The sequence below is a fragment of the Gymnoscopelus braueri genome (assembly GCF_963280865.1).
Source record: "Gymnoscopelus braueri genome assembly, chromosome: 4".
In the NCBI taxonomy this organism is placed as follows: Eukaryota; Metazoa; Chordata; class Actinopteri; order Myctophiformes; family Myctophidae; genus Gymnoscopelus; species Gymnoscopelus braueri.
This window is the reverse complement of record NC_137605.1, coordinates 7,355,040-7,361,039: the sequence shown is the minus strand read 5'-3', so window position 1 is coordinate 7,361,039 and position 6,000 is coordinate 7,355,040.

Genomic DNA, 6,000 nt, shown 5'->3' with positions numbered 1-6,000 from the left:
GGTCGCTCATAATGTAATATCTCCCTTGGCCAAGTGGGGATTCCATCTTATATGAGCGGTAGCTGTTTGGCCACCCACGCGGGAGGCCCGGGTTCGAATCTCGGGTAGGACATAAAATGCACAGCTTTAACTTTACTTGGTGAAAGGCTGCAGGCAGGGCCGGCCGCTGCCATAAGCAATATAAGCGGTCGCTTAGGGACACAACCACTAGGGGGCCACAAAAAAAAAAATATATATATATATTTTTTTTTTAACTTTCATATTGTAATGATGTCATGTATCTCCTATCCAACAACTAGCGTTATTATTTTAGTATTCAATAAAAAAATGACAATGATTTTATAATGGGGGTGTTTGGGGGGGGCAACCCAAAAAAATCTTGCCTAGGGCCACGAAATTCCTAGGGCCGGCCCTGGCTGCAGGTCTCACCTTGCTCCTTGGTGATGTCAGGCTTGTACCAGTACTTGGAAGTGTCCTGGACAAACTTGACGTTCATTTTGATGTCTGGATAGCCATCTGTTATGGAGGAAGATGAGATCAGACGAGACGAGTTTGCCATACATTCAGTTTAATTTTAATTTGTTTTTAAGCGGATATACATATTTTAATATAATAATATCAAATATTATGGGTTATTTTCCAGGGGTGAGATTATATAAGGTGTAATAAAAAGTCAACAAAACATCATAAAATATAATGTACATTCAGTTAAAACTGGCAAAGAAAAAAACGAATTGGTACATTTCACATTCACCCACAATACACAATCATGAAGCTTGATTGATTTACTGACTGACTGAGTCTTTAATATATATTTACCTTCTTCTGCTCTCCGCTGTGCCTCGGAGAAGAGTTTTAAGGCGTTGTCAGTTCCCGCCATCTCATCCAGGTATGTCTTCAGCACCTCCACAGCCTGGTATCAAATGCACACACACACACACACACACACACACACACACACACACACACACACACACACACACACACACACACACACACACACACACACACACACACACACACACACACACACACACACACACACACACACACACACACACACACACACATGCCTTATTGGAAACTTGTCCCTCCTCATCAATACTGATTGTTTAATTTTATTCTGCTTGCATCCCACATTCTCTGACTCAGATCTGAAGTTGGCAGAAATCTAACTGACCTTGACTCCTCTGCCTTCTGCATGGTTGTATTTATCAGTCATCATCTGGAGGTCCTGGCAGAAAGTCTTGTATCCTCCAGGGACTCTGTAGAGACCAGCTTCCAGGTTGTCCTCCAGAGGTTTAAAGACTTGTTTGATGATACGTTCACATGCCTTCCTGGACTTGTTGAAGTTTTTCTCACAGATCTGATTGTATTCCCCCTGAAGTACACTCTAAAAACATAGTGGTCAAAATGAAAATGTATACAGTATTCCCAAATGGGTTAATCTGTAGTGTGCTACAACAGTTTATTGCTCAGTCTTTCTAAGTTATTGTCCTTTACTCATCCAGTAGATGATTGATTATTGAGGGGCTATTACTGAATTGTAAATAATTAATTGTAAAAAATAAAAAGGAAAAGAAAGGTAAATAATGTGAAATAAGAAGTGTTTTTGCCTGGAGGTTGCGGTTTGATGGTATTACAGATTCTATATTTAATGCAGTTAGCCCATTAATTATTATGATTTGGCCAGCAGTGTAACAAATACATGTGGGAGGGCCTCTCACAGTGAAAGACAAGAGACAGAAAGCAGCAGTTAAACAACAACTCAAGAGAAAAAGTATTAAGCAAGGGACTCAACAGGACAATAATTTGACTAAGCAGAGGTGTTTTAAAGGTGTTGCATAAGGTGACGAAACACACAATTTGAAAACAATGGATGATGATTTCCAACACATACCACAAGTTTCTTCTGATATTCTTGGTTGTAATCTCTGAATTCGAATGAATGTTTCTGTTTCAGGAACAGTTCCAGGGCCTCTCTCTCACTGGATGCATGGATGGCAGACAGCTCCTCCAGGGTGTTGGTGGGGAAGCGTACTGACTTCATCCTCTGTACATAGAGGACCTGGGCCTGCTCAACAGCATTGGCTGAGGGAGAAAGAGAGGAGCAGTGTGAAGCATGTTTATGTTACTGGGGTGCTTATTCCTAAACTACAATGTTTTCAGATACATATTTTAGTGTACTGCTAATACTGCTAATGAACACCCTTTATGTCAACAAATATTGAACCAAAGAAAAGTATTTAAAAAGAAGAGCTTCTGATTAAACCTCCTAACTCAATTGGATCCTCAAACTCCAACTTGTGGAGTTAGGTGGTTTGTCCCCCATTGATTAGAATAATGAAGTCTGACGGCTGAAGGATTGTGGATATTGTAATTTATCTCTGTATTGTGTTGCTTATAATGCAGATTTCAAACTCGTGTCACGAATTCTGTTATCATGACAAAAGTTTGCAATTTATTTTATTTCATCTTTCTAGACAACACATTAAGTATTCAAATCAGACTCATAAACTATGTCTCCATAGCGACAATATGTGGTTAGTCGGCTTCATATTCCGACAGTGTATGTCGGGGGTGCCGGGTGCTGGAATTTATTTTGTGTAGAACGTTATTTGCTAATTGCTAACCCCCCCCCCCCCCCCTTCGACAACAATAGATCCGTGGTCCATTCAGTGAAGCGACCCTCGCACATAGAAATGCAAATGTTTGGCTTTGTCTACATGGGCCATCACCTGTACTTCAGGGGTGAAAGTGGGTCAGAACGGGCCGGTAGGGCGTTCCGTTAAAAGATTCAATGCCGTACCGGGAAGGAGAGGGGAAAGCAATGCTGTCAGGCTGGGGGGTTTGAACATATTCAGTTCCATGGGGGGGGGGGGGGTATACAAATTACATTGATACGGAAGTTAAGATTAACACATCTGAGGACTGTGGTATATACACAATTAGATTTTTTTCTATATATTATATTGGTGAGATAGAATTTAACTGTTTTCATATAATTCTAAATGGCGGAAGATGTAAGGGTCAGAGGTCATAGGTCAAAGTGGCAAAGTTGTTTGTCACGACGTGCACCTGACCCCCTAATAATAAAACTAACAGAAACAATAGAGGTCCTACGCACTACGTGCTTGGCCCCCTAATAGTAATAATAATAATACCTCCTCAAGCATTGAACTGCACAAGGACAATAAATGCTCACCTCTTTGTTGATCCTTCAAGAAGCCAACATCATCCAGGAATCATTCAGGGATGGAGATAAGAGAAAGAAAGCAATGAAGAAAACAGACAGACAGACAGACAGACAGACAGACATACAGACACGATTGCAATACTGTGTCGTGAAACATCTTTCTCATGAAAGAGTTTCAGCACATAGAAAATGGTAACATAACTGTTTTTTAAAGTGAGTGAATGAGTTTAGAATGAATCATGTGTTCTTTACCAGCTCGTTTAGCACTTGGCAGACGGCGTCATTAATCCCATGTCTGTTCTTCTCATACAGGCCTTCTGTCACAGCGATGCATTCTGGGAACAACACAGACACAAAGTTGATTCAGCTGCTCAGACCAAGCCCCTGGGGCTGCGGTGGATTATTTTAAGCTGAACTAGTGTCCAAATCTGCCATTGCAAGATTAGTACTACTGTGCATTCTTAGCCTGAAACCCTAGTGTGCATCCAGCTTGGAAACAAACGACGCAGTAGGCCTGCTCTGTGAACAAAACCTTCTTGGTCAAATACGGAAGGTGTGTATGTAATTCCTTGCAGTCCTTTCCTAAACCCATGGCTACACTTGATACTTTTTTGTTTTGCACCGTGTGTACACACTGTATACACTGTATCTGCTGTTTTTTTGCTACGTGTTTTGCGTGGCTATATGTACATATCTTTGATTATGTAAAAATATAAATAAAATCTTTGCTCTGCCTCTCATTGTCGCCCAACAACTAAATGATTGAGCTTGTGCAAAAACAGAATTCACCCACTTCTTTACACTTGTTAACCTGTGATGTGACAATAAAGTTGATTCTTAATTTTTGAAAATAAATAAATGCATCCCTAATTCCACCATTATCTTCTATTCTCCTCTCTGTTCTGCTCTGCAGTTTCAATCTTTATTAGCATTACTCCTCAAAACCATGGAACCTTTCAACTCATTCTTACTTTTATCTAGAAACATCATTCAAACTTAAAAATGTTCCACTTCATTGGGAATCGTGGGCTTCTATACAACTTATTGAAATTGTTTCATTATTTGTTTTAAACCTTAACTTTGCAATATAAGGTCTGTGGAAGCTATTCAGTATTTTCACATTTATTTATTGTATTTAATTATTTGATTTGTTTTGTAGAATTAGTTTGATTACAACAGTATTATTTCAGTAAATGTTGTGTTCCAGCTAAAATGCTTTTATTTTGAAGGTATTGGGCAATTGGGGTGCACAGGTGAATTTACTTAACTGTCATCAGTCAGACACAGAGTCAGATTTCAGATTGACCCTAACCCAAGTTTTTACCAGCTTCAGGGTCAGATTCGAGCAGACATGTTTTACCATCTTTTTGCTTGTATTGTCCATCTGGAGAGCTGAATAAATGGCAGTAAAATTCACTGTATGACTGGACAATGGACTCATTCCTGATCTGCATAAGATTCGCTATACCTGGTGCCTCAGTGGCCTTTTGGAGTGTTATTGTTGTTGACAAATAGCCACTACAAAGTCTATGGAAATAAAGAATATTGAAAACATATTTCTTCCTACCTACACCTTTTAAAACTCCTACTACTTCATGCTTAAACTGACAGACTCCATTTAAACTTGTTCAGCTATCTGAGAATTAGATTTCATCCATTGAACTTTTTGACATTGTTTATGCTTTTAGAAATATATTTTTAAACACCACTTTGAGTTGTCCTTCATTGGTGTAACTTTATATTGTATGATTGTTCCTCTCTTTTGACATACCTTTATTGAACTGCTGGTCGTACAAAGGTATTAAATAATTTCTGGTAGATTATATGTTTTGAACCAGTTTGTGGATTACCTCATGGACTCACTGTACAGTCATTGTCCCTCAATGAGGTTACCCTAGCAATCACGTACTACAAAATGGCACATACCTGTTTTACCCTATCAACATCCTAGCAATCGTCTCTGCTAATTTACTATTTTAAATCAATATTTTACAAATTGCTGATTCTATATCTAGTCTTTGTACATTTGAACACAAATGCTATTCATACTGAGCATATTTTCTTTATATTTGCCTTCAACGAGCCCACACAGTTTCTCCAATAAATGTTTATTTCTACTTTTATCCTGTTCTCCAAACTTTAATACTCTATTATTTCCTCTTACATTCTATTCTGTTCAGTCCCATTTCATATTTCTCCCGTCATTGAGCATTTCACCAGTAAGCCTATCTAGGTGGGAGGTATAAAACCATTCAACTTTCCAAGTGATGCTCGTTGCAGGACAGTCTTCTCACCTCCAGAATTTGGTCTTCGGTCGGGATTTTGGTTCCAGCACCTCACCATGAGGTCTACCAGCTCCTCCAGACCTGGGACATTCATTCTATTAACATACTCTAGGGATGGCATTTCTCCCTTGGACAAGGTCTCCAAAGCTGGCCAAGGGTCTGAGAGAGTGGAGAGGAAGATACATGATTGCATGGGTTGGGAAGTAGAGAAGAGAAACTTTAGTAACACACAGAATGGATACTTGTCAACTTGTGTTTCTAATTATTCTTATTGTTGAACTAACATTAAGTCAAATAATGGAATCTGTGAAGCTGAGGCAATGAGTGATTAAGGGACTGTGTCCACCAAGATTATTATTATTATTATTTCCATGTATGTTTTTAATTATTTACAATGGGAGAACTCCAGCAGCATGATGAGGCGCTGAGCATTTATTTTGCTCAGATATGTTTTATTATTTTATCAATGCGGGGCCTGGAGGTGTTTTTAGGCAAGCACCTTGGCGTTTTCAGCCGGGA